Source organism: Ambystoma mexicanum, chromosome 4p (assembly GCF_040938575.1).
Source record: "Ambystoma mexicanum isolate Mex_15411 chromosome 4p, UKY_AmexF1_1, whole genome shotgun sequence".
Classification (NCBI taxonomy): Eukaryota; Metazoa; Chordata; class Amphibia; order Caudata; family Ambystomatidae; genus Ambystoma; species Ambystoma mexicanum.
The window spans coordinates 1,142,957,280-1,142,984,751 of NC_090927.1; the positions used below are offsets into that span (position 1 = coordinate 1,142,957,280).

Here is a 27,472-nt window from a genome sequence, read left to right on the forward strand (position 1 = left end):
TTTTGGAGATAATAGCAACTCCTCCGTCTTGGCTCCCAACTCTGTCAGTTCTGAGGATAGAGTAGCCTTTGGGAAGGTTGAGAGATAGAGAAGGGCTAGGTGCCTCATGCAGCCAGGTTTCCGTGATGGCAAGCAGGTCGAGGTTGTTGTCAAGTAAGTGGTTGTGTATGTCAGGTGCAGGGTGGTGTGGTGCATACAGTGTTTGGGGTGAGACGTGGCAGAGTTGAGGGACAAAGGGGAGCCAGTTTAGCACTTATGACAGGAGCCACAGGGGTACTAGCTACTGGGGTGGAAGGTGGTAGGGTGGCGTGATGAGAGGCAGGGCTATTTTTGAGTGGTTGGGTGTCCAATTCTGGTCTGAGCGTGCTGATGGAGGGTTCTGTGGGAGCTGATTGGTGGTTAGGTACAGTCACTAGGCTTACCTGTTGTGTTGGTGTACCAGTCCACTCCAGGGCGGGCAAAAAAGGTGAGGGTGGTGGGAGGGGAAAGTTAAGTAGATAGTTGGATAAGGTGGTATAGGGTGCTAAGCTACAATTAGTGTTCTCCTATGGGGCGGCAAGAGGCAGTGGGGTGAGGGTCATCATAGGTGTAATGCGCATCCTTGACATAGCAGGTGTAAGGAAGGCAAGGTATCAACAGTAAGAAAGACACAAGTGACCACAGTTCAAGGGTGTTTATTGAACTTCAATAAGGGTTTTAAATACACCTATCTAATCCTAAATCTAAAGATGGGAGCAAGCCACGACCATCAAATAATAATAACGCAGTCGTAGTGGTGTCTTGTCAAAATAAAAGGGCATATACTAATAAACCTATTGCCAATCCTTACCTTTAAATACAAATAGTGTGGGAAACAATCTTATGTAAAAAGCAAAAGTGTTAAAAAAATCATATGTCAGGATATTCAAGCCGTACGCTTCCCTTCCCCATATTTTCAGCATGGGACAAAGCGGCACACTCGAGCTTAGCACAGTCTCTGGCTTCTCTAGCACAAGGGTGCAGTTCACAACATTAACATCATGTCCTTCTCTGCCAAAGTCTATTTGCCATTCAAAGTCTCTTCTGTCAGAAGGCCTGATGCAACAAACAAACAATAAAGTTCCTTTTCTTTTGTATTTGACATATGCACAATTTTCTTAGGTGTTTTACTCCCCACCTTGGATCCCCCTCTGCCGGGCTCAGATCCACTTTACGCAATATTCTTATGCCAACCCTTACCTCTAAATACAAATAGTGTGGAAAACAATGTTATGTAAAAGAAAAGTGTTCAAGAAATCATATCCCAGGATATTCAAGCAGTAGGCTTCCCTACCCCACGTTTTCAGCATGGGATAAGGCAGCACACTCAAGCTTAGTACAGTCTTTGGCTTCTCTAGCATGAGGGTGCAGTTCAAAACTTCAACACCATGGCCTTTTGTGCCAAAGTTTCTTTGCCATTCAAAGTCTCTTCTGTCAGAGGGCCTGATGCAACAAACAAACCTTAAAGTTCCTATCCTTTTATATTTCACATATACACAATTTCCCTAGGTGTTTTACTATCCACCTCAGATCCCCCTCTACTGGGCTAAGATCAACTTTACACAATATTCTTAGGATTTTCAAGTATCCAATTCCTCGGGTGATTCACTGTTCACAACGTATCCCCCCACCCCCGCCAGGCTCAGATTCACTTTTACATCAAATCTTCAATCAGTCTCCTTCCGCCAGACTCGGACCAATAACACACACTTGCTTTAACCCAAAGCTTTCAATTGATCTCCCTCTGCCGGGCTCGGACCAACTTTATCTAGTTTGCCATAAACTTTCTTTATCAACATCGAAGACTTTCGACTGTGCGCAGGATTTTGCTTGACCCGTTGCAGGACCACTTTGATTCACAATCCTTTGCCACTCTTTCACTTTGGTGAACTCTCAGCTGGATACCTTAGAGAGACCTTAGATTGAGCACCCACGTGGTGCCGGACCACTCTGTCAAAGGTATTGTATCTTGGTTTCAAAGTTCCATCACTCATCTGCCGTTCAACTTTACTTGCGCTGGTGATCACATGCGTTAAAAAACAATGTTTGTTTCAGCGCCCGCTATACAACGTTGCCACTTGCAACCTTCACTTCAACACAGACTGGTCCTGTATCGGTCTCCCCAACTCACCGGCTGTGTTGATTTCACTGACACAGCTTTGTTGTTGGAGCCAAGGACAGTACCACGGCAAACACACAATACAGGATTCTTCAGCTGGGTTTCCTTGTGTTACGTTTTCTATTCTCAAGGTTTCATGAAAGTAACTGTTCATTGTCAAAAAGGTCATGGGAACTTCCCTCCTTGCAATCCCCTTCTGTTTCGGCGTCTTTCTCCTCTTGTTAAACTGCCATCTTGGAACTGCTCTTTACTCGTGTGCTTTGCCTCACTCAGAGTGCGCTCTCATGCTTTGCCTTTTATCTGTGTGGGGAAGTGTAATGGTAGTCAGGTGTGTGATGGTCAGTAATTGCCTTACCTCGCCTGGCCATTTTATTGGGACATGTCAGGTATACTGCTCAGGTGTTAGTCTGTTTTCTCTCATAGCGGGCTGGCCGTGACAAAGTGTTTGTGTTCTAAAAGAGGGGGATTGGTTTCCTAAATATCCTACCTGGTAGGATGGAGTAAAGGTGTTACAAGGAAGGGGATACCGCACCTCGCTATCCGGTGTACCACTCGCACTCCCAGGTGATCCTCCTGCACTGGTCCACCGCCAGGAACTGGATCCAAAAGCAATGGCTGTGTACTGGCCACCTGGATGACAGATCCCCGGGGACTAGTGGGTGAGACAACTTCTGGTTTCTCACTCAGGGCAGAACAGCGCAGCGGGGGGCCACAGCTATCTTGTTGCAAACGTTATAGATTTCATTAGCAGCGCATTTGACATTAGCAGTGCAAAACAGAACAGCATGAGGCAAAGGGTCCACTAGCAGCCTGATGCAGGCATTACGTTCTTCAATAGTAGCACTTTTGTCATTAGCAGTACAAAATGAACAGCATGAAGCAAAGGGTCCACTAACAGCATGCTGCATGCATTACGTACGTCAATAGAAGCACATTTGGCATTAGCAGTGCAAAATGGAACAGCACAAAGCAAAGGATCCCCTAGCAGCCTGCTGCAGGCATTACGTTCTTCAATAGTATCATATTTGACATTAGCAGTGTAAAGCGGATCATCAAGGAACAGATGGGACATTAACATCCTAATGCCGGTGCTACTGGCCTTGAGTAAATAACAAATAGCAATCATTGTACAGTGTCGGTCTGCGCCAAGAAATGGGGCCAGGTGCATCATATTTCAGGCAAAATCAACCATAGGAAAATTGAACTTTGGGTCAACTGTACAGCGGGCACTATCGTAAGGCAGTGGGGCCAAAGGCAAGTTATTGCATGCATTCCAGAGAGCGGGGTTGCACGAAGGGAGAGCACAAGGAATCAGAGACTCAGTAATGCAGGGTTTGGCCACAGACGAAGACAAGCGTGCAGTGGCGGTGAGTTTGGCGGAGACATAGGGAGTTTGTAGTGTCTTGTTTGGTGAAGACGTGATAGGCGGGCTATCTGCGTGCGGCTCTGAGTATGTAGTTGTGATATCACTGATCGTTTCCGTTAATTGCGGATGCACCACGGCACCGTGCTAGAGGTCATTTAGCCATGTTCGTTCTCAAAGAGGGGTGCCTATGGACATTTTTTGGGTTTTTGAGGGACTAAAGTTTAGTCACCCTAAGTTTCCTAGGGTCATCCAGATGTGGACCCCTTGCTCACTGTGCTCAGAGAGGCACAGTTCCACCTCAATGATGAGGCCCAACAAGGGGAAAAAGACTGATTTGCAAATAAGTATTTCCCATCTGTGAAAGGTGCAGTGAGTTTAGGTGTGGTTGCGGACTCTCGAGTGAGTACCTTCCCAAAGAACAGGTCAATGGGGCGTGTTCGTTCTCGCAGAGGGGCGCCTATGACTAATTTTTGATTGTTTCAAGGGCCTTAGGTCTAGTCACCCTAAGTTGCTCAGGGTCATACAGACGTGGACCACTTGCTCACTGTTCTCAGAGAGGCACAGCTCCACCTCACTGAGGAGGCCCAACAAGGCTGAAACACATGCCTGGGGTTGCAGTTGGTACAGATGATATCTGTGCTACAGGAGATGGAGAGGCATTGGTTTTTAACACCACATTTATCACCATTCAAACTAGTGTGGTATAAGGCCCCATGCTGGGCGACCAGAACTATTAAAACTATTGATACTCAGGACTATTGACCAAACATGTTAAGTTCTTCCAGTGAACAACTTCAGGTGGTTTTGACACATTCAGTGGACTTAGCCATCACCAATGCTCTAATATTCTGGGCATATAGCCTATCACTGTCTAACCATATAAGGATTTGTGTGTATCCTCAACATATATATAAAAGCAGAGGCGAACATATTGGACCAGACTAGCTAGAGGAGTCACATATAGATTTAACAAGGGTGGAAATAAAACTTGAACCTACTGTATCATATTGGATAGGGAGGATGGAGATGATCCAAGGCAATAGTCCAGGTGTGGTTTGTCAAGAAAGAGCAGCACCATGCCAGAACTATAGTCTGTAAAACCAAGATGTGTAATCTGTCTATCAGGAGTTGATGGTCCATGGTGTTGAAGACTGCAGACAAACCCTACAGCATCAGAGCTGCAGCTCTACCGGCATCAGACACTTTGCAGTGGACAACCAAGAAAATAAAAGTATGACCGCATTCATGGGCAGAAGCCTGTCCACAATCAAGGGACTATACCCATTTTACCCACATGCACAAGTCCCTTTCCGGAATCAATATTATCCCAGCAATTCTTTCTGGCAATAGCATAATGGAAGTATTGCGTGATTTAAAAAAATAAACAAGGCACTTTTAGGAAGTGGACATAGCAATACTTAAGGACCGAAGATGCAGGGAAGAATTGAAAGATGAAATTAGAGATTGTCTTTATTTAAGTTCATCAAACATCATGTTGCTTGGGACAGCCTTGGGATGCCTCAAAAGGTGCAGTTGGAGGAACACTGCTTTCCCTATCCGCATCCCTAAAAAGATTAATAATTTGACATAAGACATCCTACTCAAGGAAATGTATTCAACCGATGATCAATGAAAAACAAGACTAAACAATCTCCTTGACCACTTGAACTTTCCATTATGCTCTTCCCATTAGGCGCCAACTTAATATGCTAAGAGTCAACCTGGCTGAACAACTATTATAAGAACTAAACAGCCTTTTTACAAGGCAGTCAACAAAGCTAGAAGGGCAGTAGTGAACAAATTAAAGACCACTAAAGGCACACACAGGATTGAAAGCAGAAAGAAGATCACGGATAAGTGCACGGGTAGATGCAGTTCTTGGTTGGAGTGTTGGACTTCGCTCACTGCATAGTGTGGATATCGCCAACATCAATTGTGATCCCTTGCTGGCCCCTTCACTTGCATATGTACGCACTTGCAGCGCTGGTCGCACACGGATAAGTGCATGGGCAAGTGCAGTTCGTGGCATATTGGTGGAGTCAGTGTTAACTGGATTTGGGGTGACTTCATTAAACATATACAATCCTACCCCAAATGTTGGCCTCATGCCACGGGAACATAGTAACACATACAATTTAAGGAGCAAGGTAGACCCACCCACCCCATCCTGTTAGGCAGAATAAAATGCAGAACCCTTTGGGAACACTACAAGCAATTAGGACTACAAGTGTAAGCACAATTTCACCTTTGGTACACAGTAAAGTGGTAGCGATGGCTGAGCAGCCAGACTTATCTCAAGAGTTTAAGTGAGCAGTAGAACAAGTTACACAAAGGACCAACCAATACAGTGATTCAAATATACACTTACTCAAGGTTTCTTGGGAAAGGAATATAGATTTATTTACTCTGTCAGTTAGAAAACATTACTCTAGCATAAGCAGCACAATATCACACACTAATATACTACAAAAATCCAACCGGTAAGTAACTGAACAAGTTAAACTCCAAAATGAAGTGGGGCAAATGGCACTTCAGATACTTAATAAAGGAGGGAAAAGACAAGGTTATAAGAATACACAGCCCAAATACATTCATAGGCAGGGCAAAGGGTTTCAGATAAATACAACCAACAATTCTTCTCAACAGGCCTTGGCCAAAGTCAATGGTTCAGAGTATTTTGTATAGGATAGCACAGTTCTGGTATATAACCGTTCAGTCTTTGACACAGATTTTTAAAGGATTTGGCTAGGTGAAAGGTTTGACAAATGTTTAGGGAAGGACAAGCCTTCATAGTTGAGGAAAGTTTCATGCACTTTCTCAATGGCCGAAAAGATTTTCGGACCGCGTTTGCACAGTACCTTGTCCATGAAGAAAGCTGTAGCTGAGGAAGTTGTTCCTGGCAGTTCGAGCAGATCTCGTTGTTCCTGAGTTTCAGTCATGGGGACAAGAAGGAGGACGTCGGGAGGTTCCTGCACTGCCCAGGGAAGAGGCCAAAAGCTGTAGCAAGACATCGGTTTAAGGTGTGAGTGCCTTAAAGTTCGCAAGCTGGTTTCCTTCCCTCTGGCTATCTGGTTTTCAACAGCACTCTGATGAAAATTCGACCAGAATAGGAGGGTGTCCAGGTGGCTTGCGAGTTGGTTGTTCCCACCAAACTCAAGGGAAGAAGTTAACCTTGAAGGGCTTTTCTGTCATGAGAGTTTCAGGCAATTCGGACCTGCAGCAGAGCTTTACCGGTCGTCCAGGAGTTGCAGCAGTCCTCTTCCTGCCTCTCCTCTTCGATTCTTTCGTTCCAGTGGTCGACTCTGCTTTCCAAGTCCCAGAGACCTGCTTTTAAACAGTTTCCCCCATTCATTCCAGCCTGGCTGTCACTCACACAGCAGGGTGGCTGTCCTTGCCGGACAGTCAGCCAGCCAATCACACCAGAGTGCATTCAGGTCTCCTAGGAGATTAAGCACAGGGAGTTTCGGGCACTTCCCTCACATCCTGTCCACCCCAAACACTCAGGTGCCAGAGGAGGGCTTCAGCACTGAAGCCCGCCAAAGGCCAACAAACAAAGGGACCAAACACAAGAAGGACTTTTCCTAAAAAAAATGGGGAAAAAAGATGACCAGAGTCTGTTTTTGCAGATAGGTCTGGAGCGCCATATTGAAAAACATGGCTGACCCGATTTTTAGCTACCGTTGTTAGCGGTCGGCAAACAATCACGGTAGTTGATCTAAACCACTGCCACCAGCCATTTAAAGTAGGAAAAGGTAAAATGTTACTGTTACATGAGAGTTTTGACTCAGGGGAAGCTAGGCAACCCCTCCATCACTCTATAGGAAGATAGTGTGTGCTGGGTCAGTAAATCTAAAAAGACTAGTAAAGCCAATTTAACTTTGTATGCTCTGGGAGACGGTAGTCAGTCCCAGAGAAGGTACTTAAACCTTGGGAAGTCTGAAAGACATCCCTGTGCCACTGCACTGAAGGTGCTGTGTGACACACAGAAAAAGATGATGCCTATGGAGTTGTTTAAAAACACCATAACCAAAGGACACAAAAGTAAAACACATTGAAACTGAAAAGTTCAAAGCCCCAAAATGTAGCAAAAGAGCTGGAGGGCTCTACAGTAGAGGGAATTTAGCACTTGTGTGAGAATTCTCCCTAACACATCCGTTAAGCCTTGAGTGTTTGGGGGACGGGGACCATTAATTCAGCCGAGGCATCATGCTTTTTGGTTGTGCTAATCTCTGCGGGTTCTTGTATTAAGCGGAAGTGAACAACAATTACTGACTTCTTTCCTACCAAACTTGGGTTGGTTTTGAAATGTGCAAAAGAGTAACATACCAAGTTGAACGCAATGACGGAGCAAACGCCTCCATTTACTCGGGAGTCATTGTCTGTTTTGCAGCAAGTCTTTTCTCCTTCTCGATTGGTTACAAACAGCCTTGCTGATAAGGTGGTTGCAAGGTACTTGCCCAAAAATGGTAGGGTAACTCTATCGCCCTTACTAAATCACCAATATTATTCGTCTTGCATACACCATTGCGAAACACTTCTATGTCACTAGCTACCTTTGTAAAAGATGTGGATGTCAACCTGGGAAATCTGGAAACACTGGGGCCACTTCGATTTCTGCTCTCAATTTTGTACTGAGATCCTTGACAGCTTTGGTCAACAATGTATGCGAAGACATACAAGTCCATACTTTGTTGTTGGACAAGATCAAGCAATCAGTAAAATAAAAAATCATCTAATTTCCAAATCTAATTTATGTGAGGGCTGTTGCTCAATAAATCAAATAAACCTGAGTACCTGTTACTCACCACCGTGCAGACAAGCCGGGGCGATGATCAGAAGAAGCTATCCTGGACTCTTCAGTCACTGCTGAGACAACCCCGTAATAAAAGGGGTAACTCAGACCGGACTCCCTCTAACTGAGGTAGCTCTTTTTGCCAATATACCACCCTGTTGTGTATACAAGACAGGCAGGGCGGTAAATTACCCAAAAGAGCGGGGATACCCACCCCGCCACACCAATCTGAAAGGGAAATACAAGGAGTTTAGTACAAATGTATGTAAAATTAGTGTTAAGCAGGACTAAAGGTACATGAACTACCTCAGGGTGAGTGACGATTTGACTAAAGAGGGATCCTAAGGGAAAAGATAAACAACTTAGCCAACTGTGTATACTAATTAGGTTTACAATGATAGTAAGTGTAACATGTCTTACCCTTCAGGAAGAGTATTGTAAAACTCCCAAAAAGAACAACAACGACAGGAGAAAATAATAAAGAGGAAGGGTTAGTATGGGGTAACTCCCCGGGCGGCACGAGGGTCGCGACTAGGTCCGGCGTGGTGCAATAGGCTGCAGAGCGTTCAGAATTGCACAGGTATCCAATCCCAATAGTTCCAAGTCAAATAATTGTTCCAAAGTTTGGAAAATTGGTATCCAGAAGTATGGGAGTTCAATTCAGAGAACAGATGGTGTGGTTCACAATAGAAATAATAAATGAAATTGCATACCAACGTGCATTGAAGATATGGTAGAATGGGTCAGGAACTGTGGCTGTAGGGAGAGCCGCTGCGTTAGTTTGTTGGCTGTCAATCGGTGTTGCAGAGCAAGGTGAGTTCCCACGGAACAAGAGGGAAGACGGAAACCTCTGCATGCAGCAGCCGTGGGCCACGGAGACAGCTCTCAGGAGTTAGTGCAGCGGGATGCACAGGCTGAATTGAGTCCGAAAATAGAGCAGAATCCAGGAAGGAAACCACAGAGGAAAGTGAAGCGTTCCAGGTCAGTAACAAAAGGGCAGCGCCAAGGGGAGACAAGGGTTATCCAAAGGAATGGCCAGGTTAGGAAATCCGAGGTCGAGTATCCATAAGGCATCAAACAGTAAACAGAATGGAGCGGGTGATAAAAAGAACGCTAATTAGAAGCGCCAAACTCGTTTCCCCAGAACCATTTATACAGAAGGGGGCGTGGCTAGCGATTCCGCGTTGGTTTGCCGTAGGAAAGGAATCAGGTGATGTGTCACGTGACGTGTCTTCAATGCCTTGGTTTCCCCAGCAACCGCCAATGCTGCCACAACGGGGAAGTCCGATGCAAAGAGCGTACTTTATATGAGAAAGGCTTGAGTCTGGATTGAACGGCACGGAGCCTATGTGTAACAGTACCTATGAAAGTGAGGTCGAACTCAATCTTAGTCTAAAATTATTGAAAGTAGACCTAAGGTTTTAAATCTAAATAAGAGCTTGACTATATACAATGAGAACATTGAGGCATTTCCCCTGGTCCTCCTGCCTTTTTGCCAATTGTGAAACATAAAACAAAAAGTGTCTAAACTTAAAGACACTCCCGTCCCCTGCACACCTTACAAGCTGAAATAAATCAGTCAAATTTCATAACATTTGCACTTTTATATATAGAAAGAATTGTCAATTTAGAACATAGGTAACAAAATATCTTCATAAAAGTACAGAAAAAAAGCTATCAACTGACTTCCAATATGGCCAGCATGAAAAACAAATCAAACCAGACAAAGAAATAAGCTCCCAATTTTGAACTGCAGCTTCAAGCTCTACGCGTTTCGGGGACTATCCCCTTCTTCAGGAGCAAAAATATCTGCAAGTATAGATATTTATACAATTAAAGGACATCTCACATATCATTAAAAGTTTGGACAAACTAAACACATTAAATAAAGAGAATACATTAAATAATTATGTACACATAAATCGATCCACAATTCTACATAGCATACACAAGTGGTTGTATATTCACAGTGGTACAACTGGTATGGCTCCAAATGTAAATCTCAAAATGCATTAAAACCTAAAACACTTATTCGTATGTACCTCACAGTGGGAATGTTGTCAAAGAAAATAGAGTCTCTGTCTGTGCATCTGTCTGTGCACGACATACACATAACCAGGATCCCTGCGAATACTCCTGCCGTCCTCAACAAGTGAAATGTGATTGCCGAACTCTGGAATACCAAAGTATATCTATCAGCTCCAATTACACGTAATTAAATCACCAAACCTTAATGACTAAACAACTAGTTCAAAAAACACCTATTACTCATTGGCAACTAATCTGTGCAGCTCAACGATCACCAAAATCCACAACCTTGTGCCACCACCTCATCTTTGTGCCAACACATCAACTTAACACAGAAAGTTAAAAAGCCCAAATCCTCAAAGAAAACCCAAAATTTAAAATGTGCAACTCTTCCAACATATATTATTTACCTAAGGCAAATCAATAGCCAATCCAATCCAAATTCAGGACTTCCAGTACTCCGCATCCAATGTAAAGCATCCTGCTGATTATAGATATGTATAATGCAACTAAAAAACAAACACAAAATATACCATTTACAAACTAACACCACCATTCCAATACAAACATAAATAAATATAAACACATCCACACAGCTAAAACTTACTTCCAGAAGCGCACCTCTTCACCTCAGATTCAACGGCTCCTCTCCAATTTACACGTAACAGATCCCAACCCACAACACACTTCCTGGCTCATTTTATACTGTTTCCTGGTAGTCACATGATAAAGTCACGTGACCCGCCGGCACTGAATACTAAAAGAATGCACAAAACTCCCTGCAACCTGCCAAATACACAGCTAATGCTAACTAAGCACACAGGTACTGAGTGAGTAAATCAAACAAAATAAAAAAGACACCAAAGATAAATGTGTGTGTAGTTAAAAAGGAGATAGACATAGAAGAAAGACTGCATTTTTGAAAAAATAAAAAAATAATAAATAAGTGCCTTAAAACTATTGCTGTCCATCAACCATACTTAACTACGCGGCAAATTCAGAAATAACCAAGTAAACTAGTTATGTACTAAAGATAAATGTGTATGTATTTAAAAAGAAGATAGACATAGAAGAAAGACTACATTTTTGAAAAAATAGAAAAAATAATGAATAAGTGCCTTAAAACAATTGCTGTCCATCAACCATACCTAACTACGCAGCAAGTTCAGAAATAACCAAGTAAACTAGTTATGTACTAATTACCCAAACCCAATAACTACTATTCCATACACCTCTAATGGAACAACCAGTATGTAACACCCGGAAAACACAAATCCCTCCATGTGACCTCAAACTCATATCAATTTATGCATTATGAACTACGCGGCAAATTCAGAGATAACCAAGTAACCTAGTTATGTACTCATTACACAAATCCAATAACTACTCTTCCATACACCTCTAATGGAACAACCAGTATGTAACACCCGGAAAACACAAATCACTCCATGTGACCTCAAACACATATGAATTTATGCATTATGAACGACTTAAACCATTCACCAACCATACCTCGATACCTACACAAAACAATTCAAAGAGAACTCTTCATTGAGCCCTCTTGGAGATAAAGTCCCCAAGAGGTCAATCCAAAACATCTCTCTCTGAGCTAATATTCTCAAAAAGTCACCTCCTCTGGGTGGTTTCTTCACCACTTCCAAAACATTAAACCTCAATTGTGCAATAGTATGTCTAGACATATTAAAATGCCTAGCAACTGAAGATTTCTCATTTTTACACCGTATTTGAGATTTATGTTCAGTCCATCTTTCACGTGCGGATCTGGCTGTCTGTCCAATATACATTAATCCACACGGGCACTTAATGCTGTAAATCACCCCTGTGGATCTACATGTGGCAAAATCTCTAAGAGTGATTTTTTTGCCCGTCTGCGGGTGAAGAATGTATTCTCCTTTAGCCACATTGTTACAATGACTACACGACAAACAAGGAAATGTTCCCTTTTTTTTAGTCACCAATGTCATCTGAATTTCCTTCGGGCCTCTTTCGGCTCTCACAACCCTATCTCTCAGGTTCCTACCTCTTCCATACACCATCATTGGTGGAGATGGAAACAATCCCAGAAGTATAGGATCATGATGGAGAATCGACCAGTGTTTATGTATGATTCTTTTAACATGCCAACTTTGTCGAGAGAATTTGGAAATATGCAAAATTGAATCAGACTCCTTCTTCACCTTAGGTGTAAGCAATTGCTCCCTTGTAATCGGGAGCGCTCTGTTCTGGGCCTCATTTAAAAGTTGTGCTGGATACCCTCTTTCAGAGAATTTTTTAGAGAGCGACTCACATTCAACTTTAAATTCATCAGTATCCATAACAATTCTCTTAATTCGCAATATCTGACTATATGGCAGACTAGCAATCATTGGCTTTGGATGAAAACTCGCAAAATGCAATAAATTATTAACATCAGTTGGTTTATGAAAGAGTGATGTTTTGACCTGATTATTAACAATTTCTAACTGAACGTCCAAAAAGTGTAACTTGGGGTCACCAATTTCCAAAGTAAATTTTATCAGTGAATGAACTGTATTTAAATACTCAAGAAACACTTTGAGTTCACCTTTGCCGCGTAGTTCATAATGCATAAATTGATATGAGTTTGAGGTCACATGGAGGGATTTGTGTTTTCCGGGTGTTACATACTGGTTGTTCCATTAGAGGTGTATGGAATAGTAGTTATTGGGTTTGGGTAATTAGTACATAACTAGTTTACTTGGTTATTTCTGAACTTGCTGCGTAGTTAGGTATGGTTGATGGACAGCAATTGTTTTAAGGCACTTATTCATTATTTTTTCTATTTTTTCAAAAATGTAGTCTTTCTTCTATGTCTATCTTCTTTTTAAATACATACACATTTATCTTTAGTACATAACTAGTTTACTTGGTTATTTCTGAATTTGCCGCGTAGTTAAGTATGGTTGATGGACAGCAATAGTTTTAAGGCACTTATTTATTATTTTTTTATTTTTTCAAAAATGCAGTCTTTCTTCTATGTCTATCTCCTTTTTAACTACACACACATTTATCTTTGGTGTCTTTTTTATTTTGTTTGATTTACTCACTCAGTACCTGTGTGCTTAGTTAGCATTAGCTGTGTATTTGGCAGGTTGCAGGGAGTTTTGTGCATTCTTTTAGTATTCAGTGCCGGCGGGTCACGTGACTTTATCATGTGACTACCAGGAAACAGTATAAAATGAGCCAGGAAGTGTGTTGTGGGTTGGGATCTGTTACGTGTAAATTGGAGAGGAGCCGTTGAATCTGAGGTGAAGAGGTGCGCTTCTGGAAGTAAGTTTTAGCTGTGTGGATGTGTTTATATTTATTTATGTTTGTATTGGAATGGTGGTGTTAGTTTGTAAATGGTATATTTTGTGTTTGTTTTTTAGTTGCATTATACATATCTATAATCAGCAGGATGCTTTACATTGGATGCGGAGTACTGGAAGTCCTGAATTTGGATTGGATTGGCTATTGATTTGCCTTAGGTAAATAATATATGTTGGAAGAGTTGCACATTTTAAATTTTGGGTTTTCTTTGAGGATTTGGGCTTTTTAACTTTCTGTGTTAAGTTGATGTGTTGGCACAAAGATGAGGTGGTGGCACAAGGTTGTGGATTTTGGTGATCGTTGAGCTGCACAGATTAGTTGCCAATGAGTAATAGGTGTTTTTTGAACTAGTTGTTTAGTCATTAAGGTTTGGTGATTTAATTACGTGTAATTGGAGCTGATAGATATACTTTGGTATTCCAGAGTTCGGCAATCACATTTCACTTGTTGAGGACGGCAGGAGTATTCGCAGGGATCCTGGTTATGTGTACGTCGTGCACAGACAGATGCACAGACAGAGACTCTATTTTCTTTGACAACATTCCCACTGTGAGGTACATACGAATAAGTGTTTTAGGTTTTAATGCATTTTGAGATTTACATTTGGAGCCATACCAGTTGTACCACTGTGAATATACAACCACTTGTGTATGCTATGTAGAATTGTGGTTCGATTTATGTGTACATAATTATTTAATGTATTCTCTTTATTTAATGTGTTTAGTTTGTCCAAACTTTTAATGATATGTGAGATGTCCTTTAATTGTATAAATATCTATACTTGCAGATATTTTTGCTCCTGAAGAAGGGGATAGTCCCCGAAACGCGTAGAGCTTGAAGCTGCAGTTCAAAATTGGGAGCTTATTTCTTTGTCTGGTTTGATTTGTTTTTCATGCTGGCCATATTGGAAGTCAGTTGATAGCTTTTTTTCTGTACTTTTATGAAGATATTTTGTTACCTATGTTCTAAATTGACAATTCTTTCTATATATAAAAGTGCAAATGTTATGAAATTTGACTGATTTATTTCAGCTTGTAAGGTGTGCAGGGGACGGGAGTGTCTTTAAGTTTAGACACTTTTTGTTTTATGTTTAACACATGCTCCAGTGTCAGGGCGTGTATTCCTCCCCAGCACCCAGAATTGTAATAAAATCTCTCTAAATAGTTATTTAGTTTTTGAGTAATTAGGTGTGCTCTGATAGATACTTCTTTTTGTAATTTTTGCCAATTGTGCCCAATCTCACTGTATGCATGTTTCCTTTTTGCTTTCTGTATGGCTGTCTGTCCCGCTTGCTTCCCCTGGCATATTCCCCCCTGTGGTCTATTTGGTCACTTTCAAATCACTGTGGTTTGATTGCTCTATATGCACTGGTCTCTAGTGCCAAAGCCTCAGTGTGGCCTTCACTGGAGAGGATTCCTTTCAACCTATTGGCAGCGCATCAGCCAGGTAGAGATTGAACAGTATAGGGGCTAACGCGCACCCCTGGTTCACCCCCTTAAAAGTAGGGATAGCACCAAACAAACCCCCCTGACTACTCAATCTCACCCTGATCGTGCTGCAAGAGTAAAGCAGCAGAATCATTCACAGAAAACCCCTGTCGATGTTCCACTTTATTAGTTTCCGCCACAGGTTTTCGATATTGATGTTGTCAAAGGCGGCCTCAAGATCAATTACCACAATATAAAGAGACTTGCCAAAGTTCCCACCTACATCAGAAGTACAGAGAGTTAGCACACTCAGTGTGGTCCCCGTCCTCTTACGGAAACCCGTCTGCAGTGGGCTGAGGATTTTTCTGGACTCTGCCCACTTAGTTAGATCCCTCAGTACTAATTTCGCAAAAATCTTGGCTGAGAAATCTATCAATGACACAGGGCGGTAGCTAGTTGGCAAAGCTCTATCACCTCTTTTGAAGATTGGATCAATTAAGGCTTTCTGCCAAGAACAACACCTTCCACAATATTAGAGAGACGTCTGAATAGAATATCTGACTAGAGAACATAGTTTTCCTTATATATTCGAATTGAGACCCCATCCGGGCTGCTTGTTTAGTTTCCCAATGACAATTTCGATATCAGTTTTGTCAAATTTAAAATTCCAACCAACAGTCTCAAGACAATTTTCTTTTGAGGCCCTCAAATGTCCTGAACCTGCTTTCAATGTAATGGTCAAATACTCCACCCAGTCCCTCTCTGACACACAGCAACTTTGCAAGTGCGCCTAGGTGCCATCTGTCCCATTCAACATCCTCCAGATCGTACAAGTGTCTTTAGTGACTAGGTTCCTATAAAGTACCTAATTCTTCTTGATATATAAATCAAGTCTATAGAATTCTAGCTACATATAATAGGCCTGTTTTGCCAGTTTATTTCCCTGTGATATTTCAGACCTGTCTAATGTTGGATAACATTTTTCAGAGCCTTGATACAGTGCCACAATTCTTACATTAGATACACATAACATAATAAGAAATAAACCAGTAAACCCAAACCAAAGACAAATAAAACAACAAAGCAAGTCTCCTGAAGGAAAATGTCCTCGAGGAAACTTCTACAGAATGTATGTGCACATGCAGCAAAGAAGGGTGTTGAGAAGGTATATAATTATTCTGAAGAATCACAGGCAATAAGCACAAAATTAACAAATACCAAAAAATGCGGGGAAACAGAAGGACATATAGTCGAAAAGGTCTCAAGATGAAACAAAGCCTTTTACCATTTTTAATGAAAGCCTCTGATAACAGTGAGGATGCCCTATTAGTAAATGCAAATTACTGAGACACTCCCTACTGTGACATTCAGTGATGATACTGTTTTGGATCAGGGTGGGTCAATTTCATTGCCCAAAGAAGGGTTGCCCAACGTTAAAGGATAGTTCCGGGACTTTTTTTTTATTGTCCCTACGGTTCGGCCATGTGTTTTTAAGCATAAATCGGTAGATCGTAGAAAACTTTCCTATGGACCTTATCCGACTTTTCGTCCATTAACGCACTCGAAATCAGCCGCCATTTTGTGATAATCCTATCATTTCCCCCCATCGACCTGGCTCATCTGCGTTTGCGGCACTAAATCATATCCCCCGCCCCTGAAACAGACTTTATCAAAACATTCATATTCCCCGCCTCTATCCGTGATGTGACTGTGCTGCGTAGGCAAACGCGCCCAGGCGTCTTCTACGCGACTCCACACAGAACCCGGAAACCAACACAGATCAGCTCACAACACAGCGCGCCACAATTCGGAATATGAAACTGTACTTTTAAATCAAACCGCAAGATTGGTAAAGTATATTTATTTGACATCAAATGTTTAGAGAATATTCAGCGATTTGCATTTTTCTTTGCTCTCGATCCAAAATAGTTCGTCTTGAGGCAAGCGATGTTCGTGTGCAGTACACAGGGTGTTGGTTTACGATAAAATAAGCTCTTCGGTCGCACTGATAATCGCATGGCTGTTCCAACAACGAGGCACTAGGCCACCACAACGGTATGTATGTTGCATCTAGCCATTAGTACCGCGTAAGGGCATACTTGTACTTGGCGATCGTCCCATAAAATGGTCAGGATGGTAACGTTGTTCACGCAGAGAAGCAACTGGCGGTTGTAAAAGCCATCCGCCGGTGTCTGGTACTCGTGACACATACAATAATGAAAGATGTACCTGTTTTAAAAACATAAAAAATGAAATTAGTCTCACCATCAGATCTTTATTAAAATTATTAATTTTATATATTAGGTCGGGGAATTATTTCATAGCTAGGACAGTGCAACTGGGTATTATACGTCATTTCCAGTAACCCACCCCCTCTCCTCCGCCTTTTTCAGAGCCGCCTGAGCGCCAGTGGACCACTTCGTCACTGATATGATATAATATGGCATTTGCAACGCGCCTATACACAAGTGTTTCAAGGCGTGGCGAGGCAGGGAGGGGGGAACAAGGAGAAGACAGACAACGATCCTACTAGGCCAGGTGTCATTCAGATCGCGCAAGTGCAGGGGCAGGGGGAAGGTAAAAGTGCAAGGGGAAGGGGAGGGGGGAAGTGGAGTACAAGGTAAGTAGCATAAAATAATAAATACATAGGGCCAGCTGGTGGCGAGTGCAAGGTAAGTGCAGAACAAGTTCTGGGAAGGGGGGGCTGTAGGATACTGAGACAGTCCCCCAGTGCAGGGGTTGACAGGGAGGCAGTGCAGGTGGAGAGTGGAAGGGCCCAGGACCGAGGTCGCAGACAGTGGACCAGTTGTAGCAGGGGAGAGGGAGAGAGAAAGCAGAAACAAAGAGGAAGGTTTTGAGGTGCTTCCGTAAAAGGAGATGGTTCTCCTCAAGATAGTGCGCGGTACAAAACAATATGCCACATAGAACGAACAAGTACAACTTAACCCGTCTTTAAAGCTACTGTATAGTAATTAAATTGCGGTATAAACTCATCTAAAGAGTTACTTACATTATATTTGCATTTTCCATTGTGTCTGTGCGTAGGGCAGCCCCGAAATACCACTCCTTCTATGCCGACGTTATTTCTTCTAATGAACGAACATTAAATGGCTTTCGTTTCTGAAATTATATTCATTATCGTTTACGTTATTGCACCACACCCCCAAAAAGAAGTCTTTCGGGATGGTCCCGGCCTGTCAAGGTCAAATAACAATAGAACCTTATACTGAGTCGTGGGCCATTCCGGCACCCGAGCAAAAAATCAAAGCAGCTGACCTTCACTTTGAACGAGCACACATTCCTAGTTAGCTACATTCAGTGTAAGGCCATCTCACAGGACTTGAAATTTACACTCCATCTTTGCATTTTGTCTGCGTGCATTTGCAGCCCCAGAGAACCATAAATACGGAGACATTCTATATTTTTTGAAAAATGATTTATATTACTGTTTGGTTTAATTTAATGCGCAAATGAACAAGGTTGGATAGACACATTGCATGTACACTGAGCAATCACTTTTATTTACACAATACATAGCTACACATATTCAATGGGCCTGCGACATGAGGAGACTCCAGAGCAAAGTCACAGGTGACACCCGGGTGGTTCGCACAACTGCACGGTGAAGGGAGGGGCAAGGGTGAAGAGACACATTGCATGTACACTGAGCAATCACTTTTATTTACACATTACATAGATACACATATTCAATGGGCCTGCAACATGAGGAGACTCGAGAGAACAGACAATCAAATTACAATCATTTAAACCGTGATGTGTATTTCTCAATGAGCTCTGCTTTAGGTGGACATGGAACAGAGGCAATGTTGGGTGGCAATGCAGTTGTCCCCTGCACAGGTTCGTTCACAACTCCATGTATGTGCCTATCTAGGACATCAACAATAAGTCTCTCAATAAACTCATATTGCATATCCTCAAACACTGGTTTGATCACCCATTGTTTACTTCTTTTAGTGAAGGCCTTATTGTAGCGATGCGTCCCTAAAGTTCCGGTCGTCCTACTTTGTTGACGGCCAACATTATGGTTATGTGCCAAGACCGCTAGAAGAGTCCGATTTATCATGCCCTCCATGCCAAAATGCAATCGTTTTGGCCTGTACTTTAGGCACATATTGTGGAACACCTACAAATCTCCTGTGTGGCAGAATTCCGTGAGTCCCCTCAAATCTCTTGTTATAGTTTTATCAAATACAATCTTTTCAATGGCTTTGTGAGTGGGTGATGAAGGAATCAACCACTTCTTCTTCCGTGCCTCCTCTGTGGACAAATGGCCATGTTCACAATTGTGGAAATGTTGGTTTGTGGTCCAGCGGTGAACGTTGCTACAGTGTAGCATTACTGACCGCCATTTTTCCAGTAGAATTTCCAACGACCCTCCACATGTTTTTGAGCTCCACCAAAGATGGTTGCTGATTGACTTGGACCACTGTGAAATACCTTGCATATCTTTTTTTTTACCTGCAGCCGACATTTCTTTATTGATTGTTTTTGCAAGATGCCATACGTCAAATTGGTGATTTATATTTTTGTACTCTTCTCTCATTGTCTTGGCAATTGAAACGTGTCTGTCCGTGGCTATCAGGTCGATCACCATTCCCTGCGATTGTAGTTCTTGCAATGATGCTACAAAGCCAACTTTCTCCATGGCCACTGAGGATGTACTTTGTGACAACTGCACGACCACCGAACTCACAATTTTCTTACTTTCCATGTCCTGAAAGTGGTAGGTGCAGTACTTGGCTGAAAATCCTGGGCTGTCGCACTGTCCATCACCGGCTAGCCTGAACCGTTTGCCCGCGAATGTACTATCAATAGACATTTTTTCCATTCTCCAAGCTTCGCTAATGGCTGGAAATAGATAATCGATTTGGTATTTGTAGAACTGAGTTTTCGCAATGAAATGGATTCCCACAAACTGAAAGAAATACTCTAACTTTTTAAAACTTGAACCACTAAAAAGTGCGGCCGCTGCACAAAGTAGATTGCCTGCTGGCAGTTGCCCCAGCATGGGTTGTGCAGACCATGAGAAAGGATGATATTTTGTACAGGTGGCATGTATTTTAAGGTTAGTGCCTCGAATTGCACGAGTCACATTAATCAATGGCTCCCCACATACTTCCCCACCAACCGAATGCCCACATTTCATCCTAATAATAATATCAATCAAACAACTATCGAATACAATGAATTTGGCCTCTTTCCTTATACTGTCACTCTGCATCCCAGCTGGTTCGGCCTGTAACGTTGAGGACATGTCACTCACATGAAAGGTAGAATCTCTGATATCGTCTTCCGCTATGTTCAGTGATATTGATGGTGTTTCATTGTCGTCCACTTCATTCTCTTCCATTGCAACATCTGTTTCTTCTCCGGCGATGGGTGAATAAAACAATTTCTTCAACTTTCTCGCGGTCTAAGTTTTTGCGGGTGTGGATTTTGTGAATTGATCTCCGACTGCATCCGAACTACCAGGAGGACATTCACTATCAATGGCTGGTGGTGGTATAGCTCCGTTGTCAATCACTTCATATTCTTCCCATTGGCACGATGCATCTCCAGTCTCAAGTCCCTGCCAAAAGGTTTGACAAGCAACATCTCTCGTTCGCTTCACTGTCTGTGTAGATCTAGTTCGTACACCCACTCGCAACTAGAGGACAGATTGGAAAAGGGATGTTCAGTTTAAACACAACTTACAGTATTGAACTATTAACAGTGAAAAACAACATAATATAGTGACCAGGACACTAACTTTCTTTTGCTTTCTTTTCTTTGAAACTTTCTTGCCTCGAACTTCAACATCAGGACGCTGTTGCTCCGACTCGTGTGTGCATGTCTCCACTTCCTCTTGCGCTGCAACGACTATATTTTCATGATAAGCACATCCATCACGCACTGACGCTCCATCGACTCCCTGAAACATAGAACTTTCATTAGTATGTATAATAATATTGAAAACACAAAATGTACTTGGGGACCAATACCCACGTACATCTCAATAGCAAAACACGAATGAACGCTTTGTGTAGAACATTCAAACGACAATTATTCACGCATTGTTGATCTAGTTAGATGGAACTGTCAAGATCCATACCTCGGGCTCCGCATAGACTTCCATTGATGATATTATTGAAGATGACGCTTCAGCAACTCCCTGAAACACAGTAATTGCATTAGTATGGTTTTCTATTTTGTTAAAAAGAACATAAACTTTGTGCAGGCGTCAACGGCTCATCTAAATAGACCTGCACAAATTATCAGTTGTCTAAAATAAGTAATGGATATCTAAATATGATTCGATTTGCTCGATCGTTGGAAGTGTCACCACCCAGAGATCTGCATCAACTACTAGGGTGATGTTCTTGTAGAAGAAGCTCCGTCATCTCCCTGAAACATAGTACTTGCGTTAATAAAGAAGGAAGTATAGCGGATGTAATCACGTCATATGATCTCGCTTGATCGAACTGTCAGTATCCATACTTCGAAATGCATAAGAACATCAAGGGACGCTGTAACTGCGGTGCACACTTCTGCAAGCTGTTGCGCCGACCCGTAACTGCATGCTCCCCCTTCTTCTTGGACTAATGCTCCATCGACGCCCTGAAACATAGGACTTTCATTAGTAATGAACACAATATTGAAAAAAGAAGACACATAGGAGGGCGACGACAGAAGGACACATCAATGGCTAAAAACGAAAGAAACATTGTGTGTAACAATCACGCTACAAGAATGCAAGATCTGATGATCTCCATCGATGGAACTGTCCGGAAACGTACCTCGAGCATCTGAGTGACATCAACGGTTGTCGTCAATGCGTTGGACTCCTCAGCATCTCCCTGAAAGACAGTACTTGCATTATTTGGATAACAATAATTATAACTGAAAACAAAGACTAGAGGACGAGTACTAGGGTGTACCATTAGGTAAAATAATTACACGATAAATTAAAACTATTGATTTACATGCCTAAAACAAGTCAGTGGCAGAATAGCTAAGTAAGATTACCCGATAGGCGCTTGAAGTGGCTGATGACTGCAATAACGACACGGATGGAGAATCTTCCGCCTTCATATTGAGTGGATACATAAATGGGGAAATTATTGTTAGCTAATGCTACACACTACCGCAAGGCCGAGAGCTAAATCCGTAAACTTGACTCACCAGTGGAGGGATGTGGACGAATAGAGTGGGAATAGCGGTTGAGAGCAATTTTCGCTTCGCTCGCGGTGTGTTCTTCTTTATTAGCAATGATGTGGAGTACATGTCTGAGCTAAAGTGCCTGCTGCTGATGCGGTATCGATCACCCCTCTTGTCCGCAAAGACTTTTAGGACTCTACTTTCAAGCTCATTCTCTTATCTGATCTATTGTCTTAGGGAAAACATGCATTATAGTACCTTCAGATTTTTTATGGGTCTTCGAAGGGCAACCGCCAATGGAACAGGCAGGCATTGTGGAAAGTTCTGAAAAGTAAAGATCAACAATTCTCTATGAATACCAATGTGTTAAAAAATTAAATGACACATAAAAGGTTCAATGCAAGGTTCATTTTGGTTCTTGGAACTATACACGTTATTCACATGCGGATAAGTATTTGAATAACTTTAAAAAAATAGAAAAATAATTTGACTAAACTCAGAACATGTGACTAGTTCCTTGCATGTACTGTCTTGAACGAAAAGAAAACATGGATGCAATTTGATGACTACTAGCAAATAGATATAAATTAAAAAATTGGACGGAAAATGATTATGGTACATGGCCTTACCTTGACGAACAAACAGTTAGATGCAGGGATCAGAGTAGTTTCTTGTCGTAGAACAGGGAGCAGTTCACAGGTTGCAAACTGACGAGTTTGCTCGAAGTGGTCACGGAAGTTCACAGAGACGAAGAGCAGATAACCAGCACCTTCACGGGTTGACTAGCAAAGCGCAAAGAAGTTCTCATTAGAAATATGAAGTGGGTTATAAAGAATTCGAAACAGGGGTGTGTTTGTGAATGAATGGCGTGAATATGTCGTGGCATTATGCGGTTTGCAGGGGGGCGTCCAGCGTGAGGGGGGATGCTTGGCAGGAGACACGGGGTCTGGAGGTAGACATGGGAACAACAACCCATGCTCTATAGACCACTTTGAAGTGTACATGGTCTTTGGCACCTCTTGGCCTTTATCGCTCCCTGACAGCTCCACTTGCCAGCGCAAGTACCCCGGTGCGAACTGCCTTTGATAGGGCGGGGGGTGGATTGGGGCGGTGGTCGTGCAGACAAGACACAGGAAGACTCGTGAATGGAGACACACTTATGTGGATTGCAGGGGGGCGTCCAGCGTGAGGGGGGATGCTTGGCAGGAGACACGGGGTCTGGAGGTAGACATGGGAACAACAACCCATGCTCTATAGACCACTTTGAAGTGTACATGGTGTTTGGCACCTCTTGGCCTTTATCGCTCCCTGACAGCTCCACTTGCCAGCGCAAGTACCCCGGTGCGAACTGCCTTTGATAGGGCGGGGGGTGGATTGGGGCGGTGGTCGTGCAGACAAGACTCGTTTGCCGCAGGGCCTCACCAAGGAGAGGCCATCTAACTGCATGTAAGAGGCAGGCTGCAGGATCTAGTACATGGAAGGCAGGGGGGTGAGTTTATAAATACCTCACCCTCCCAGGAGAATATATGGGTGCAGTTCACCCTGGAGACCCTGGATGCCTAGGCAGTTAGTCAGCAGCAGGCTGGCCTGTGGTGGCAAGGCGGCACGGGCCAGAGGGGTCATCTCTGTACCCGGTGCCCAAAAGGATGATTTATTATGATCAACCATATTGATTATTTACCTATAACCATGTTTTGTATCAATAAAATCCAACGGCCTTTTATTGCCAACGCTTGAACAAAGTGGTGTGGTAAGTATTTTTGGGGGAGGAGGCAAGGCCGGGAGGCTTGATGCCAACCCGCAAAATAACATATGTATGTCTGCTGCATATGGGTTCAACGGTTATGTGGATTGAAGGTGGGCGGCCAGCGTGAGGGAGGATGCTGGCCGGAGACATGTGGTGTGACAAGACAAGGCACAGGAAGACTATTCAATGGAGACACACTAGATTCATTTAAAAAATCAAAACAACCATTGTTAAAATATATGTTGGGTTTTATTTTAGATCTTAATTTCAATTGAACATAAATAATAAACATTCCACATTGTAAAGTTCCGGTTGCAGCACATCCAGGGAAAATCCGCGGTATTGTCCACTGTCGCTGGGGAAATGTTGTCTAATGGCAAGTACCGCACAGGCAGGTATTACTCTCCGAACGCGGTGTCCGAGCCTCCCGTGAAGCCACCAAGTGAAGCAACGGTAGGCCACCAGCCTGTACCACCTGTGAAAAAGAAAGTTGCAAACTGTATTAAAATGACAAAACTTTCTTATCAATGTCGATTCAGGTAAAAAATGTCATTCTGCTTTGAAAAAAATTCTATCTAGAAAATGCACAATATGGAACCAATTTACATGCGTTCGAATGATATGTAGATGTAATTTTATATGTGGGAGACGACCATGAAATAGTAGTGGCATCACTGACATCACAACCAGAGTATACTTACTCGTTACTCGGATTACGCGGACGAGCAGTGCCGCAAAGTTCGTGAATAAGCACCATCATCATCCTCAACACGGTCCGTGAGAGGCAGGCTTCCCTGAACTCTGGCAGCTCGGTGATGCATTGCGGACTTGGCTCGTCTTCCGAAATGTAGGCCAAGCACCCGGAATTTTCACGGCAGCAGCAGTTCTCCTCCTCAGTTGGCATTAGCTCGCACCGATTGCACGTGCACCAGGTGGCGACGCCGTCCATGGTCCAGGCTCTTCATCCGTTGACTGGTCCTCCCAACTGCCGTCCGAATCCCCATCGTTTTCGCGTGCTTGCCTTTCCAGTAGTTCCTCCTCGGTGTACTCGGGCTCGTACATATACGGCATTATTGTAGCCATTGTGTGGTAAAGAAAGTAAAATAATTTACAGAGATGGTACAGGTGTTCACAAGGCCTAGAAGCGGCGAAGGTAGCTGACCAGAGCACAGAAACGAGTCACAGAATACTCAAAGTAACACAGAGAGAGTAATGGAATCGAAAATCTGCTGCTGTGTGTTGTGAAACGGTGTGTTTATACTTATTGAGGAAAGAGGCGTCCTGCCATTTCCATGGCGACACTTCATTAGCTGATGCGCAGCGATTGTTGACACGAAACGTGCTTTGGCGTTGGGAAATGGGCGGTACGCGTCTGCTGATGTCAGGCTCAGGGGCGGGGGATTTGATTTAGTGCCGCAAACGCAGGTGAGCCAGGTCGATGGGGGGAAATGATAGGATTATCACAAAATGGCGGCTGATTTCGAGTGCGTTAATGGACGAAAAGTCGGGTAAGGTCCATAGGAAAGTTTTCTACGATCTACCGATTTATGCTTAAAAACACATGGCCGAACCGTAGGGACAATAAAAAAAAAGTCCCGGAACTATCCTTTAAGATGAACGCCATACCCAGATCCACCAATACTCTTTGGCCAGAGAAACTTTTTGAATCGACAAAGTTAGTCACACCTAACGATATTGTGATTGATACAGGTTTTTTCCAAAAGCAATCTCCTGTTTGGATTTGCAGCAGTGTTTTCGTCAGTCACTGAACAGACAAAACATGTGAGCTCTTTTGGATGATATTCCACGTTTAAGATTTATTCAATCAAAGGACTTGTAACTAATTGAATTGTGCATGGATGTGTAAGAGAAAATATACCCGTGCTTCCTGCGCTTAAGCTAATTTGGACTGATGAGGTGTCACACATTTTCCAAGAAATTAAGACACTTCTCTGATTGTCTTATACATACAACTAAGGCTAATCACTCCATGAATGATATTTGCACCTCCCTTGCATGCATAAGGCTTTATAATTGGCACAAACACATTTACCCACATTCCTACTACAGAAGATTACAGTGAAAATGTGTATTTGGTCACATTAAATATATCACAGTTGGTCAGTCAGCAAAAGCTATATATTAATTTAATATTTTGTTTACACTCTTCAATAGAAATGTGTATTTAGGTAAATTCACAGGCATCTCATTTATTTATCTCCCATGAGCCTCCATTTGTTTCAGGCTTAGCTCTTCATCAGGGCTCTAAAGTATCACACATAAGCTATTGCTTAGTAAAGCTGCTTGTAATATGTGGTTGGTGCAATTACTCTTATTTTGGTAAGATGCACTTTGAATACTTTGCTGTTGTTTCTAAAGCAAGACCTCTATGTCTTCTCAGGTCACATAATCTTCCGCCTCATCTTCATTACATTACAGATCTAACATGTGCAATAGCATCCAAGGAATGATTAGCTTTAATTGGATTTGTTGAAAACAATAGATTGGATTATGCGATTGTGGGGGACAACCTGGGGTTTGAAAATGTTAATAAACGGACCCTAGTTGCAATATATTACTGTGCTGCTGATGCAAACTGCCATGTTTAACAAGTGCCTTATTGCCATTGTGAAGTGAGCACTATGTTCTACTGCGCATGCTTTACCCTCAAAAGATGTCTGGCCTAGTGTGTAGCAGCGCTCGCCTCCACAGCTATCACCTCTGACGAGTTTCCCTTTTGGCATAAGCATGTTTTAAGCTGACGCTTTAATAGCAAGGCAGCTTTAGCAGACGGCAGTTATCATATAGTAAGCAGTCCTACCCAAACCTTGTGAGAACTGTCAAAGTTTCTTGCCTTGCATGAATTACTGTATCATTATATGTCTTCCAGCCTGATTGTATTGTCCTAAGCGTGAGAATGCAGCCACTGCCTGAGACTTGTATAATGAGACAGTCCTTCCACCTGCAACATTGTTTCTGTCTCATGTCCACACCTCCCTCGCCATTGAATTGCATTTGTAACTTCCAGTATATAACCCAGCGCATTGGGAGGGCAGAGATCACTTGCTCCAAGTCGTGTACTAACGTTGGTTTGTTGTTGTCCTGTGACTTTGCTAGTGCTAATAAAACCATTCACCAATCCACCAGAATCATCTCTAGTTATTTTCCATAACATGATTATTCATGTTGCCTCAAAATTACACTACAATATACTACTACCGAAGTAGAAATTGTTGTATTGTTGGGATAGTATGGTATATTCTGTTTAAAAAAAAAACATGTTTTTTGTAAAATATCTCTCACAGCTTATGGCGCGTCGCATGAGGATTGTATGGCTAATGAAACTGGAAGTCGAAATTTGAAAACTGAACGTGTTGGTAACTCATAGGGTCAATGATTGGTCGCATTCGCTGAAATAGAAGACAGAAAATCAGTCATGGAAGCTGATTGGTCCTTGCTCGAGGGAGCA

At 42.6% G+C, this 27,472-nt stretch overlaps 1 long non-coding RNA gene across 1 annotated transcript in view; it reads left to right on the forward strand.

The window, feature by feature from the left end:
* LOC138452660 (uncharacterized) overlaps nucleotides 1-27,472 on the forward strand; it is a 101,535-nt gene that overhangs the window by 23,404 nt on the left and 50,659 nt on the right. The gene's annotated exons all lie outside the window — the stretch shown is intronic.